This window comes from Euprymna scolopes, chromosome 43, assembly GCF_053919585.1.
Source record: "Euprymna scolopes isolate OS-2025 chromosome 43, ASM5391958v1, whole genome shotgun sequence".
Lineage (NCBI taxonomy): Eukaryota > Metazoa > Mollusca > Cephalopoda > Sepiida > Sepiolidae > Euprymna > Euprymna scolopes.
The window spans coordinates 53,402,959-53,420,458 of NC_136524.1; the positions used below are offsets into that span (position 1 = coordinate 53,402,959).

The 17,500-nt window shown below is 32.0% G+C and overlaps 1 protein-coding gene across 4 annotated transcripts in view; it reads left to right on the top strand.

The window, feature by feature from the left end:
- LOC145268349 (uncharacterized) overlaps window positions 1–17,500 on the top strand; it is a 344,873-nt gene that overhangs the window by 263,188 nt on the left and 64,185 nt on the right. The window lies entirely within an intron of this gene.

The window sequence follows — 17,500 nt, forward strand, 5'->3', positions numbered from 1 at the left end:
AGTCAAGTAAAGCTGTGAAATTTTCAAGAAATACGTTCGTTTTGGTACTTTTGCAGTCTATCGACCGTAGTAAAATGATATCATTAATATTTACAAACGAATTTCGTAATATGCGAAAGAGGGAGCTTTGTTAGCTTTTCTGTAGTTCCATCTTAACAAAAAACTTGAATTTAATTTGAAAATCGTATTGCAAAAAAAAAAAAAAGAAAAAAGTATGGTTCATAGCAGAATCTTTAGAAAATGACCTCGACATCGTAGTGGAATGGGACCATAAATGGATGGTAACATTTAATGCTAGTAAGACTAAGCTGCTCTTCTTTAACAAATACAAGAAGTCTTCCCTCTGATAGCCATGAAAAATAACACCCTACCTGAGAATTTTTCTTTCAAACTCCTCAGCCTAACATTCATGGGCAATATGAACCGAAACAAATACCTTGAGGACATTGTGAAGATTGTTGCAAAGAAGGTGGGTTCCCTCTATCGTGTTAAAAGATCTGAGAGTATTCTGTACCTCTACAAAGCCACCATTCGCTTATGTATGAAGGATTATTGCCACATCTGGTCTGATGCATGTACCTCTAGTCTTTCCTTCTTGGATGGAGTCCAAAAAAGAGTCTTCAATCTAATAGGTCAACTAAACTTCAACCCTTGTCTCTTGCCGCAATGTTGCACCTCTGAACATGTTTTACAAGTATTTTAATGGAATGTGCTCTGATGAACTCGTTGCACTTGTGCCCCCTCGATGTACACATCCCCAACAAACCCATTTAGCACAAAATCTCATCTCTTCACTGTTGAGGTACCTAAATGCCAGAAAGCTTTCTACTCTTATAGTTTCTTTCCCTCGAACAGCTAGACTTTGGAATTCCCTTCCTGCTACCTGCTTCCCTGACTGTACTGATATGCAGAAGATTAAATGTAACGTAAACCAACATCTTGTTAATCTTTCCTAGATATGGTCCCAAATGGTAACCCCTTGCGTTCAAACGGCGATGTGCCTTGTTTGAGGTGAACGTGAGCAAAAAAAAAAAAAAAAAAAAAAATTGCAGAAGTGCTTTTTTTTATTATTGATTTTAATATTTAACACAACAAGCACTTACTGTAAGAAGACAGAAAAAAAATATATATATATTTTTTTAAGAATTAAATTGCAACAATTTTAAATAAATAAAGAAGATTCAAATTCGTTTTATTTATTTAAAGAATATTTACAGGACTCTATGGACAAATTTATCTTTAGTTGACCTTTGACAACTAAATATTTTCGTTTAATAGCCAAATAGAAAAGTTACTAGCCAAATCCACATGATTTTTAGAATATGACATCTTCGTTCTGTGACGAGTATGTACATTATAAAGATTTTTTTAATAAGTGTAATTCTAAATATGCAATAAATTTTATGTTGATACTCGAAGGTCTAAACATTCTAATTTCTTCAGATATTTTTTAAACAGCCTTTGTTAAAAATGGAGTATATTGTTCTATTAAATTTTTATTATTTAAATAATTTAACTTTGTTCGTTTTATAAAAAAATAAAAAGTTGAAAAGATATTTTTCACTCAGTAGTGAGCTTTGGAAGATTGTCAGTGAAAGAAATACAATCGCCAAAAGATAATCATTTCATTATTTCTAGTGGCCACTTTGAAAAATCACTCGCAAATGCGATTGTTTCACTCGCAATGTAGAGCCCTGATTTAGTCACAATGACAAGCATTTCTTTTTATAGAAGAAAGAGCAATTTCTTTCTTAATAATTCAAACATTTTTTTCATTATTAACAGTGGTGGGGCAGCACTACTATCAAAAGAAAAATAATAATAATGATAACAATGATAATAATAATAATAATAATAATAATAATAATAATGATAATGATAATAATGATAATAATAATAATGATAATAATGATAATGATAATAATAATGATAATATGATAATGATGATAATAATAATAATGATGATGATAATAATGATAATAATAATAATGATGATAATAATGATAATGATAATAATAATAGTAATGATAATAATGATAATAATAATAATGATAGTAATAATAATAATAATAATGATAATGATGATAATAATAATGATGATAATGATAATAATAATGATAATAATAATAATAATAATGATGATAATGATGATAATAATAATGGTAATAATGATAATAATAATGATAATAATAATAATGATAATAATAATAATAATGATGATAATGATAATAATAATAATGATAATGATAATAATAATGAGGAATTCTGTACAAAGTTCCGAAGTGTTTCAGACATTGGTTGTCGCCTCAGGAAGCTGTCATCTGCACCTTAAGACCGCTTATGCACCTATGCAAGATTATGCTTTGTGACTGACGCTAAGTCATCAAACGGTTCATTATGAACTACTACCAAGGGATCAAGCGGTTATAGCATCTTGCATGGGAAACTTTGTACCATCCACCATATTCATCTGACCTTGCGCCATCCGATTACGATCTCTTCCACTTGCTGGATAATCAGTTTCGAAGGGAATCCTCCACTAATGAAGCAGACTTGTGCCAAACCCTCATGGACTTCTTTGTATCCAAAACACCAAAGTTCTGCTGCAAGGACATTGAACAGTAGGAAACATGTTGACAGAAAGTTCTAGATGCCAAAAGATGACTAAATATACTGTGGTGCCATCTGATTGTGTGATTTTTCTTTGGGGGGGGGCAGTTTATGAGATGTTTTATAATTTTAGTTCCTTTAAGCTTGCGTGGATTCTTTTCCTTTTTCCCTTTTAGCTAATAAGCGTTTATTGGTTATCCCAATACTTCGCCTGTTTTCGTTAATGTTGTTTGCTGTATGGTCTAAATCTTCCCTTTGATTCCAGTTTTTCCTATTATCTTTTTTTTTTTTGGTAAGGGGGACTGTTCCTACTTCTCTTACAATTATTTGTGATAATAATGGTTTTCTTCATGTTCTTTCTGCATTCCTTTCAGTTCTCTGGCAATTTTCGTGTATTTGCTTTGTTTATTTTGTCTCTTTGCTCTTCAACTTGTGAACTGCTGGGACGACAAAATATGTTTTTTTTTCTTCTTTATCACTACTAGCAAAGGGTTACCTGGCGTCGCCCTGTTTAGAGTGTTGGATAGCACCATATACAACATCATATTCAGGAGAGTTTACTTTAAGAGCAAACTAGACGCTATCAGTTAGATACTTTACCCACTGAGCTATTCTGATACATATTAAAGCTCTTAAAACTAAGGCTTATAGAGTAGTTTGCATAATATGTTATAAAGGTGTCCTTAGCTCCGTTAACTAGAGACCCAGAACTACATCCATTATTTTCACATGCAAATTATTATACTCATGAATACGCTTATATTTATGATTCATTTCTTAGTATGTCTCTGTGTTTTAGGGCAGACATGTATAGATGTGTTTTTCTTTATACATTTAGCAATAAAAGGGGGGGGACATGAAAGACAGAGCTGTATTACGTACTAAGTGTGCCAAAATTTTTCACTTACATTTCATTATATTAAAAAGAAGTAAAATATATTATTTATTTTTGCTCTCATACGATTTTATTGCAAAAAAAAAAAAAAAACGAGTGGAAAGGGTAGAATCGAAACCGCATACTCGATGTTTAAGTCTGAGACATTGCCCCCTTTATATATATGATCTAAATCAGATATATTCGAAGTTTTAAAGGAAGTTCAGCCCCTATGGCCTCTGTACAGAAGGAATGCATTTAGAGATTTAGGAAAACTTCCATTGTTTTCCTCAGAAAAATTTTATACATATGGTTGAAATTTCGTAAAAATAGAATATCGTTGAAGTTTTAATGGGATTATGCCTACAAAGCAGGCTTAGGGTTGGGGTTAGGCTTAGGCATGCTCTTAGAGATCTGGAAATCCTTCAGTTATATTCTTCAGTAAAGTTGATATGAGAATACACTTTTAGATTTTATATAGATTCTCTATCCTTTATATATATATATATATATATATATATATATATATATATATATATATATATATATATATATATATATATATGTGTATGTGTGTATGTGTGTGCGCAACAAAACATTTTAACCCATATTTTATTATATTTATTTTTACAAAGGAATCACCATTTATCTAGGCACAGGGGCCACTCGAGGATAAGGGTTAAAGAGTGTACACTAGTCAAAAAGGACAATATCATAGTAATCGTTAGAAGTGTAAATTTGGTAAATTGGATTACTTAAGGGGAACGGCTCATACGGAACTTGTTTACATTGGACTTGAAGACGGCCATATTGTAGTCAGCTGGAAAGTAGGTGAACGAAAGAGAGTTCCACAGATTTGCAGTTCTTAGAAAGAAGCTTTGTTCATGGAATCTACGTTTAGTATTAAAAAGAAAAGAAAATATATTCTTTGATTTCAAATAATTTTATTAAAAATATTCTGAGGGTTATAATTGAAACCGCACACTCGATGTTTCAGTCTAATACTTTTCCAACTAAACAATTTATCGATTTTTTTAATAAAAAGTGTCCAAACATGTGGATGTGAAACCGTATTATATATTCAATGCTAGTAATTAGGGTTTTTTACAGCCATAAAATGTATCAATCATAGTCATTTGTTTTCCTAGTTTTGCATATGAATTACAAAATATCTGATATTTCCCCAAAACCTTTGGCATTGATGGAGGGAAGACTTAAACTTGCTGCTATGGTTTCAAATGATCTGAAACAACAGCAAGGGGAGACTTGATTCCAAATATTTCTCATATGTTATATCTCACTCTTTTGGAAATAGGTTACAATTATGAATATCTCCAGCATCAAAAAACTTTATGCACTGTGAAATTTACTTTGCATATGAAAACCAAGGGTTCCCTCAGTTTCCTTTTTCTAGTGGAATGACGTATTTCAGTACTTATTTAAGGGTGTTCCAGGTCAAATGCGTCATGCAGTAGGTCCAACATTTCTCCTTCTTCTGGCGGATTTTTACTTGACTCGTTCGAAGTGCGTTCAAGTATTTCTTATGCATGACATGTGGTCCTTCCACCATGTAGACTACATGGCTGATACTGTTCTTGATCGTTCCCTGTTCCCAGAAAGTTTTATCATCCTTGTTCATCTGGAAGAATATTTTTTCTTCCGGCATGTTTTCTTTTTTTTCGTGGGAAGAGTTGTCTTTGCAGGTTTTACCTATTTTAGCTATAATTAGTCAAAGGCTGACCATATTTTCCTGGTGAACATCACTTCCACCAGAGACATCTGGTATGGTGTATTCTCATTAGGAGTCATGCGGTACTCCTGAGGAAATTGTTGCAAAACTTTTTCAGATGGAGCGTCCTTTACCATTTTTAAAGTACTCTTCAAGGTGTCTATGAACCTTTTGGCCTGGCTGTTTGACATGGCGTAGCATGTCAGCTGTGATGTGGTCCACTTGTTGGAAGTCCTCCATGAACTCTTTCAAGTTCCCAGATGTAAACATTATCCGACACGAAGCAGCTGATAACTCCAAACCATGCAAATAACTCACGAAGAGGTTCTATAGTGAAGTCAATAGTCGGGCTTTCCACTTGGAGAAACTGTCCACTACTATGAGATAATACTATCCATTGTGGTCCTGCATAGTCCATGTGTATCTGTGACCGTCGGGTATTTCGTTTTGAGTCATAGGTTAAATTGAACTGGTGGCGCTTTAGCAGCTAGTGCACATCCCCTGCATGCTTTCACCTTTTCTTTAATATCCTTGCCCATGTTTTTCCAGTACACGTATGAACTCATTAAACTTTTCATTCTGGTAGCGCCAAGGTGTCATGTGTGAAAATCCTTTAAGATTTTCTTTTGGAGGATCGCTGGAACAACCACTCTATACCTATATAATAATACCTGGTTACATGTTAAGAAAACCTCTGCTACTTCTTCACCAGTCTACAGGTTTTCCTTAGTTCCTCTTATAAAGTCGTCGCGTTTGGCTTCTTTCCTTATATCGTCTAGCGTGACAGGGAGTTCTTTCATAGTGTTGAATAGGATCGAACTGTAATCTCTCTCTGATTGTAGTGATGCAAACACCGAGTTTTCTAGTGGTTCACCAATCCTTAGTATTAACCAGGACAGGCCGTCTGTGTCTCCAACGTTCTTTAACAGAAAGAGCTCCATATCAAAGTCGTAATTCAATGGGGTTGTTCCCATCTTTGGAGTGTGTTTACCATATGTTTAGGCAATCCTTTCTTTGAGCCAAAGATAGAGATTAGTGGCTTGTGATCCGTTTGTAGTTTGAAGTGCCGTCCATACAGATATCTGTGGAATCTTGTTACAGCGAAAATGATTCTTAAGGAGTCTTTCTCTATCTGGGAATAATTTCTTTCCAGAGATAGAAGCGTTCTCAACATGCATGATATAGGTTTCGTAGATTTATCTGGCATTGTATGCAGGATACATGTGCTGATTTCATAAGCGCTCACGTCACTTGCGACGATAATATCTAAATCTGGGTTGTAGTAAGTCAGGAATAGTTCTGATGTGAACACCTCCTTCAACTTTTTGAATGCCATCTTGCATTCCACAGTTCAGTTCCAAACCTTGTTCTTCCTAAGTAGCTCGTTTAAAGGTGCGCATAATGTGTGCATATTGAGAATGAAGGATTGGTGGTAGTTCGCTAAGCCTAAAAAACTTTGCAGTGTTACTATATTGTGTGGTTCAGACATATTTTTTATTCCTATGGACCTTTCTGGATTGGGTCATCTACTTTTGTCTATTATCTGTCCTAAGTTCTTTATTTTATTGAGGAAAAATTCAATTTATTTTATTGAGGTGAAACCGTACTCATTTATTCTTTCGAATACCTGAAAAACCTGTTTCTATATTGCTCTATAGTTTCGCTTTTTATGAGAATATCGTCTAAGTATTCAATGGAAAAATCCATTATATCGATTATCTATCGAAAGATAGCTGATGCAACTTTGATTTTAAAAGCTAACTTATTGAATTTAAATAATTCCTTGTGAGTGGAAATACACAAAAGTTTTGAGCTTTCTTCTTCAATGAGAATTTGTAAGTACGCTTCACTCAAATCTATTTTTGAGAATATTTTCCCTACATTTAGTTTAGTAAACATTTCCTCAGGGCTGGGCAGCAGGTAATGATGATCTATTAGTGCTGCATTCAACCCAGTTGAGAAGTTTGCACCGACTCTGATATCCTTAGATTTTTTCTTTACATAAATGGTGTGGGCGGCCCACTCACTGTAGTTGACTGTAGTCAAAATTCCTGTTTTGATGAGTTTGTCCAATTCTTTGTCGACCTTTTGCATAGAAGCAAACTCTTTTTGAAGACTGGGGTGACATTATTATCCAAAAAAAAAAAACATTGGGGAACGACTCTTTCAGATCTTTCTTTAGTTTTTCAGCTTCGGCTGTAAGGTCATCCACTTTTGGACAAAAATCACTAATGGGCGAGTCCCAGAGTTCAAATCCAGTCCATACCAAAAAGGTTATTAGTGTTTCTTAACACAAACATCTTGATTTTCAGTGTCTTTCCTCCAACGTTACATTAGCAGTAACCTCACCTTCGAATCTTATTCTTTCTCCAGTTCCTAAACGAGCAACATTCTTGGTTCTGATTGGTTTTCCAATGTTGCACCGAGTATGGTGGTTTATTATGGATAAATCAGAACCACTGTCAAGTTGAAGTCTAACATCCTAATCTCAGATTTTTACCATAACGTACTTACGTAAATTTCATCCTCCGCTTGAGTCCTCTTTGCTTTTACATAGCCACTGCAAGGTCCTTTTGGTCTGCAATGTGAGGCTTTGCGTCCATTGCATCTGCATATATATATATATATATATATATATATATATATATATATATATATATATATATATACTAGCATGGGTACCCGATGTTGCCTGGGTTGACATGAAGTTTTCATCATGGGTAATGTGGATACCCCCTCAACAATTTCAAAAATAAAAGAAGAGATAAAAACATGTAAATGTAATCGCCCAAAGAAAAGAAGTATCTGATACTTCTCCACCAGATATTTCGGCAGAAGGGATCACTGTCCTAACAAATCTCACGATTTTGTGAACCTAAAAAAAAATAACGTTTATAAACATTAATGAATGCGTTTATTTTTTTTTATTTTGGTAAATATGTAGTTTAGCAGCGTAAATTATTTGCCAGACAAAAAAAAATATAAGAACTATTTATTTTTATATAAAACACATTGTTAGACCCAAAAGCTGAAATAAAACCAGAAAAAAATTTCATTTTTATTATTTTTTTATCATTTATATGTATTATTCGAGGCCGCTATATTGATTTTAAAATTTGGCCTTTCAAAGGTTTGGCAAATTGGCCTTTTTAAGCTTTTTCATGAATTATGTTTTGGCCGCCATATTTTTTTTGTAATGTAAAAAAGGCCAAATTTGGCCTTAAAAAAGCCAATCTGTCAAACCTAAAAAAGGACAAATTTTAAACGTGTAAGGCGTGCACATTAAGTCTAATAAAAATGATAAAAAAAAACATAAAAATGAATTTTTTTTTGTTTTATTTCAACCTTTGGATCTAATAATGTTTTATATAAAAATAAATGGTTTTTATAATTTTTTTGTCTGTCAAATAATTTACGCCGATAAACTACACATTTACCTTTATTTTTTGTAAGGGCACTTTTTTACTGGCTTTTTTTTTTGTAAATAAAGGAAATTTTCAATTTACTTTTTTTAAGGGGGAGGCTTTTCGATTTGCTTTTTATTTGTCGTTTTATGTTTCTAATGTAACCCCCCCCCCTCAGAAAAAGATTGAATTTGTCATATTTTAGGGTTTGTTTTGTTTATTAAATTGTTAGAATGATCTCATAAAAAATAATTAAATTTATCATTATTTTATGTTTCCAATGTAAATCCCCCCCTGAAAAAAAAATTGTATTTGTCAGATTTTGTCCTCCCCTTCAATTGCCAAACTTGAAAAAATGCCAGAGGTGACAGGTCTCGTTGAACGCCTGGTGGCCAAAACGTGGGTGCTCATTTTACGTTAAATTTATATAGAAAAGTGATCCCCCACTCTAACATGCTATTTTTATTTTTCAAAATTTCTTCTCTCATAATATTTATAAAGGTTGTTTAAATGTATTAGGCTGAAAAAAAGTAGATCTCCATTTTTTTAGGGGTTAAACGCTGCTAGGTTATATCGTATAAAGTTACATTTTTAATTAGAAAATTAAGTTTGTAAACGATGAAATTAACACGAAAAAAGGGGAAAAAATGTAAATTGTGGAATTTGTGGAGGGGGGGGTGATCTTAATTTTTTTTAGGTATTAAACGTTTAAGGAATAAAACAAACAAATGAAATCTTTTTAGTTTTTTCCTAAGTGTTTTTTTTGAATATTTAAAAAAATAAATAAATAAAAGCCAAACATTTTTGCATCTACACGGAATTATTTTCCAACTAGAAACTTAATGAAATTACCAACTGATATTTGGTGAACGTTTATTTTTTATGGATAGGATCTAGGGGCAAATAACTCTAAAAAGTTTTTTTAAAAAACGTCACTGTTCGAAATATTAATTCAAAAATAAATTAAATTAAATATATTATCAATATAATTGTTGTTTAAAATTTATTAAATAACAATTTAAATAGAATACTTAAAATAATTCTCTCGCTAAAAACATTAACTAAGATACCGCTATTTAGTAAAATCAATTTTTCTTAATGTCATATGCAAATAAGGTGATCTCTTAATTGTATATTTTTCCAAGTATCATACTATATATAGAAATAACTATATATATATATATACATTCCAGACAAGGAATACGAATATATATATATATATATATATATATATATATATATATATATATATATATATATATACTAGCAGATGTACCCGTCCTTCACTGGGTTCAAAAACAGCCTACAGAAAATGGACTGTGATTGATGAAAGTATGATAGGTTATGAAAAGGAGGGGGTTGGAAAGAGATAGGTTTTGATACTCAAAAGTTTTACCCTAAGCAAAATATGATGAAAGTAAAGATAATTTTCGCGAAAATATATTTTTTTATATCAACTTTGTTTCCATTCGTAGCCAAGAGTGACCAACAAAATGATGTTTCCTTACAAAGAGAAAATGTTATATGTATAATAATATAAATATACAAGAAATAAATGTTACCATAGTCAATAAAAGTTACTTTTATGGTAGTAAAGTTCATTGGTTTGTATTTTTAAATAGTTTGTAAAAAATTTTATTTTTAATTCACGAACAGGTTTAAAAAAAATCAAAATGGCAGCGACTTTCAAATGGAGAGCCCCGTTTTCAATTTGAAGGAGGGGCACCTGAGCATTCTGTGTTAACAATTTAAGAGAGTTCCGTCAACATAAGGAATATTTATGGACATATTTTAATGTTTTCCGTTATTTTGTGCTTGAGGAATATTCGATTATGGCATGTGTAGTTTATATAAAAATTCATTTAAGTAGTTATCGCCTCAAATTTTGTTTTAATTTCGGTTCGCTGAAATTATTTCAAGTAAAGAGCATTAAAAACTATTTCAAAACAAAAAGAAAACATGAACTAAACTTTTATTGACTATGGTAACATTTATTTCATGTATACTTATTTTTTCGGGTAGTCGTTTGTTGGCTTTTCTGCTAGACACTCTTACTAAATAATACCAACGAAATATCGAAAAACAAAGAAACAAAAACAGTTTTGAAAAATAATGAAGCTTTACTTACTTTAGTAAAATAATCCGAAAAAGCAAAATGGGATATTAAAAAAGTAAACACGTAATTACTTTAGTTTTTTAAAGCAAAGAATCGATATAAATATGAATAAGAAAATGGCGCCCTTTTCAAGCAGAACAGCTTCGTTTCAGTTTTACAGTATTGAACGGTGTAGTATTGCGCTGTCGGATTCAGGATTATACTATTGTAATGTAAAGAACATGCAGAAAGGGTTGTAATCAACTGAATTCCTTCTAGTACACTAACAAAAAAAAAGATTAAACAGATATATAAATAAAAATAAAAAGGTTATGTAAATGTTTTTATAAAGACACATAATCCCGTGAGCAGGATTTTTCCTTCTTTTGACACGATAACAAGTAACATCCTTATTTTTTATTATTTATCTATTTTCGAAAGAATGCCACATGCAAGTGGAGAAGGAAAAAAACAAAGTTATCCAAATTTGTGTTGAGAATTGTCTAAAGTTCCGAATTTTTTGGGCTTTCACTTTAATAAGAACATGAATTTATGAGGTGAATTTATTCGACACAATATGATTCACTCAAAAAAATAAATAAAAACTAACGTGAATTAAGATTAAAGTTAAGATGTTATTGTGGACCCTCACCCCTTTTAAAAACCTTGTTAAACTTTGTGATATATTTACATTCTATGGAGGTCAGGTGCGAATAAACACCCAATAATTTTATTATACCATATTTCTTCAAACTGAAACAGAATTATCAAAGTATACTTATACAAATAGATACGGAAAGTCTTTATTAAAGTTTGTGCCATATTTCCATGAAGTACAGGCGCGAACGCAGACCCCACAATTTTATTATACCATCCCTATTTAAGTTGAAACATACTTATCAAAGTATTATTATGTACATCTATATCAAAAACCGTTGTAAACGTTTTTTAAATTTTTTTATTTCCATACTTTGGGGGCCAGGTGCAAACGCAGACCCCATAATTTTTATGAACCACCGTTCTGCCAGATCAAACATACCCATTCCTGATCCTCGATACATCTTCTATCATTATATGTAATCAGCTTTTTATAATAGTCAACCATATAGGAGCCTATTCGTGCACACACATACACACATACACACACACACATTCAGCTTTATATATATATATGTGTGTGTGTGTGTGTGTGTTTCCACAAAATCTCTGGCCTTGATGGAAGGGAGACTAAAACTTGCTGCTATGGTTTCAAATGATCTGAAATAACAGAAAAGGGAGACTTGATTCCAAATATTTCTCATATGTCATATCTCCCCTCTTTTGGAAATAGGGGATGATTATGAATACCTCTGGTATCTAATAATCTTTATACACTGTGAAATTTACTTTATGTATGAAAACCAAAAAGGGGAGATATAACATATGAGAAATATTTGGAATCAAGTCTCCCCTTGCTGTTCTTTTAGATAATTTAAAATCATTGCAGCAAGTTTTAGTCTCCTCTCCATTAAGGCCAGAGGTTTTGGGGAAATATCAGATATATTATAATTCATATGCAAAATATGTATATATCTATATATTTTGCGTGAAAGAGAAGGACACAAAATGTTTTAAATAATAATAATAATAGAATAACAATAACAAAGATTTTCACTGGCGAGGACTACTATTGACCGTAACCAGTTATACACTCTTTTTGAAATTTTCATCTCTATTTTTCTCATTATGTATCGAATATTTGTTAATGAAACCTATATGAAATATGTTCCTTATTAAATTTTAAAGATTTTCTATACTGAAAGAAGTTTTTTAAAAATTTAATCTAAAAAAAGTTATTTTAAAGTTTTTGTTAAGAAAATTCAGATTTTCTCATTATTCAGACCTGTATTACAAAGAGGGGGTGGCAAAAACTGAGTTGTGGTGTGAGGAGAAATACAAACTGAAGCAGAGAGAATAATCATACCTGTAATAATACAAAGAGGGGGTTGCAAAATGAGTTGTGGTGTGAGGAGAAATACAAACTGAAACAGAGAGAATATTCAGACCTGTAATAATACAAAGAGGGGGTTGCAAAAATGTGTTGTGGTGTGAGGAGAAATACTAACTGAAACAGAGAGAATATTCAGACCTGTAATAATGCAAAGAGGGGCTTGCAAAAATGAGTTGTGTTGTGAGGAGAAATACAAACTGAAATAGAGAGAAGGAGAGTTTTAAAATATAATCTTAAAAGGATAAGATACAAGTTAGAAAAGCATTTCATCGAATGAAAGTTGTTAAACAAAAGGTTTTTACTATAGGCTTTAAGAATAAAGGTACAATATTCAATTTGAAATTTATTTATGTCCAAAGTGCACTTTTATAAATTTTACAAAGTAAAAAAAAAATCATTGAAAATTTTATATCTATATCATTAATTGCTAGATGAAAGATAATGTTTTTAAATTGCAACAAAATGTACATTACATAAAATAAATCCAAGGTAATTTTTTGATTCAATTTAAATTAAATTTTTATACCTTACTTTGTAAAATTTATAAAAGTGCACTTTGAAGATAAATAAACTTCAAATTGAATCTTGTACCTTTATTTTTAAAGCTTATAGTAAAAACATTTTGTTTAACAATTTTCATGCCTTGGATGAAATGCTTTTCTAACTTGTATATACAGGGTGACCAAAAAAAAAAAAAAAAAAAAGAAACGGCTAACTCTAATTAGGCCAGTTTCTTAGTGTTTTGTCCAAATGAAATGAAACTTTGGTCATAACTAGTTTATTATATTCAAAAAATCACATCAAAACACTAGGGTCTTTGGCCTTTTTTCTCCGTTCTACAGCATATGTTTTAGCTGGCCACCATTTAGCTTTTGTTTTTTTGGGGGTCACCCTGTGTATACAGTGGCGCCAAAAAGAAAGTTAACACTTGTCATGTTTTCAAAAACCGCAAAAACTAAATTGAATGTAACCGTTTAAACAACCTATACCTCTTTTGATTCGTCTTTTATTCCTCTATAATTTTACCTGTCCATATTTGAATTTTAATTGAAGTATCCTAGTGTTCACGTTAATTAAAAAAAAAAAGTCAAACCGAGAAGGCAAAAAGAAACTTCACACAATGAACTAGTTATTATTTAGTAGCATAACCCTTCTGCAATTTGACAGCTTGCAAATTTTGGAACCTTCTCTTGAATTAGTCTGCAGCAATCTCCGGTGAAAGGGCATTTCACTTCTCTTTAATTTTTGTCCAAAGTTTTTCCAGATTTGAAACTTTATCATTGCGTAGCTGTTGCTTGGTGTAATGATATACGTTTTCGATAGGATTGAAGTGTGGAGATTTTGCAGGTCAATCCAAACACGGAATATCATGCTCTTCCAGGAACCTCTTGATATTGCCAGCTGTGTGAGTGTGAGCATTATCCTGCATGAAGATGAGATTATCATCCAAATTCAGGCCAAAGTAGGGTAGAAAATCCTCATACAGCATATTAATGTATTTGGTCGAATTAATTTGACCTTACAAGCGAACTATATGCCCTGGACCATTGGCACTAATAATGCCCCACACCAATACTGAACCTCCACCACCTTGCAGCGTTGAAACTCTGCACCTAGGATTAAATTCTTCGTCATTCCTTCAACGGACGTGCTCCCTATCATCACTGCTTTTGTCACTAAAAATCACTTCCAACCAATATGAAGAGTCATGATCTTCATTGCATCTAACAAAGTCCAGGTGGCGCTTTCTGTTCTTCACAGAAATTATTGGCTTGTATCTTCACCACAGTCTCGCAAATTAAATTCCTTCAATCTGTTCTTAACTGTAGTAAGAGAGCACTTTTTAACAAGATTACACCGCTGTTGGATTTGGGGAGTCGTTCACATGTTTCTGAGGCTGCGGATTGTGATAGCATTGTCTTCCTTGTAAGAAGTAAATCTAGGACGACCAGATTTAGGAGCATCATGAAGACTGCCGGTGTTTTGGTGCTTTTGCACAGTCATTTGTACCGTTTTCTCATCATATTTCAATTCGCAGAACGATTTCTCATTTGGATAAACTAGAAAGGTGAATATTAATGAGCTCTTGATGATCACTAAAAAAGACTCAGGGTATATGGACTAAATGTTACGTTGTATAACCTAGCAACAACAATTAAGATTAGAGATACTAAAAGGTGGATAGTTTGCGATTAGAGATGCTAAAAGATGGATATTTTAGGCTGGTTTTAAGCTCATTTATTGCTGTGGAGTTTTTTTTTCTGCCTTCTCGATTTTAAGTTAATTTTTTAAATTGATGTGAACACTAGGATACTTCAATTAAAATATATATTTACAAAAAACTATATATATATATATATATATATATATATATATATAGTTTTTGTAAATATATATACTAGCATGGTGACCCGATGTTGCCCGAGGTGAATGATGATCGATGAATTTTTTACACTTTCATATATTTATTGTCATTGAAACCAGTGAAATCGCCTATTTTCAATCAAATCGCTTTATTGCTTGCTCTAGTTGAGGACCCGTGTACACCGGGAAGAAGTTTCACATGCTTCTCTGCAGTGATTTAGTTCACAATACATTGCACTGTACAAAACCTATCTAAGAACACTGCCATGCACATAAGGTACATTCGCGTGAAATTTCATAAAAATCGGTCCAGCTGTTTTCGAGTCCATAGGGAACGAACTCAAACACACACAAAATTTCTTTTTACATGATAAACATATATATATATGACAATTAACCCCCCCCATTTGGGTTGACCACTTTGTAAATATATTTTAACCCAACGCGTTTTTAAGCTATAAGGTGAAGCCCACTATTAATTTGTTTGTAAATAAACTGATGGTTAGAGCACTGTTGTGACGGGTGGGTGTGGATTTAATACACGCTCGTGGAGAAATATTTACAGCACTGATTCGTAGTCCGATGGTGAGAGCTGTCGACTGTCAATGCTACGGTTGTAGGTTCGATCCACGGATGTCTAGTCGCACTGATGAGTTGTTAAACAACGAAACAGTACTGTATGTGGATGATATATATATGTAATGTAGATATGTATAATTTAATATATGTATGCATAGTGTAATATATATACATATCTATAGTTTTATATATATATGCATAGCTTTATATATATATATACATATATATCTACAGTTTATATATATATATATATATATATATATATATATATATATATACTTTTTATTTGTTTTTACATAAGCAATAATATGTTGCTCAATTAGTTACTTGCGACGAGAGATCTCATCAGGCGATACAGCTTACATGAAAGCAAAGTTTGCAAACGTATCAATGCTTAAATAAAAAGTATACCTTGCTCTACTTCAGTATTGAGCACTATTGTATTAAGCTCGTTAAACTTCTTTGGTTAATATCTTATAACATAAAGCTGAACGTCTGTATGTATGTATGGTCACCAATAAGCTCCTATATGGTTGACTATTATAGAAAACTGATCACATATAATGATAGAAGATGTATCGAGACACAGGAATGGGTATGTTTGATCTGGCAGAACGGTGGTTCATTAAAATTGTGGGGTCTAGGTTCGCGCCTGGTCCACAAAGTATGGAAATAGAGAATTTAAGAATTAAAAAAAAAACGTTTACAAGTGTTTTTGATATAGATGTACATAATAATACTTTGATAAGTATGTTTTAACTTAAATAGGGATGGTATAATAAAATTGTGAGGTCTGCATTCACGCCTGGCCTCCATAGAATGGAAATAGGCACAAACTTTAATAAAGACTTTTCATATCTATCCGCGTAAGTATACTTTGATAATTCTGTTTCAGTTTGAAGAAATATGGTATAATAAAATTATGGAGTGTTCGTTCGCGCCTGAACTCTATAGAATGGAAATATGTCACAAAGTTTAACAAGGTTTTTTAATATAGATCCACAGAATATTGTGATAAGTGTTTCAGTGTGAACAGGCATGGTATAATAAATTATAGGGTTTATTTATTTTATTTTTACTTTCATCATATTTTGCTTTGGTTTTGATACCCCCAAATTCGAAGCTATCTCTTTACAACCCTTCCTTTTCATAACCTATCATACTTTCATAAATCAGAGTACATTTTCTGTAGGCTGTTTTTGAACCCAGTCAACGACAGGTACTTTTGCTAGTATATATATATATATATATATATATATATATATATATATATATATATATATATATTAGAGTTGGGACGATTAATCAGAATCGGCAATCAGAAAAATCAACAAATTACGGAATATCGGAATCGAAAAAAATGATGCCTATTTTCCGATGCCAAAACGATTCTTTTAACCGTCTTTTTTATATTTGATTTTGTTTAACTTAAAATCTTCTAATGATAACATAATAGATATTTATTGATTTGAAAATAGTAATACAGCTTTAATTTCTCGGCTGTTAGCTATACTGCGCGAGTGTCATATTTGCATATATATATATATATATATATAATGATTAGTTTTTTGGAAAAAGAATTCCAGCAGAGTGCTCAATTAAAAGGAAAATCCAAATTTTAAGAGCGTACTTATATTTTGTGTACAGAAAGTTGTTAGTTGAGACAGGTCATTGGTACCGTCGGTTTCAAGCCCGATAATAAGGCCCGTTTAAGGTATCCTTATCGAGCTCTCTTCAGCCAATATTCGTCTATCTTATAACCGGAAGTGTAATTGGAAGAATAACTTCCGGTTATAAGATAGACGAATATTGGCTGAAGAGAGCTCGATAAGGATACCTTAAACGGGCCTTATTA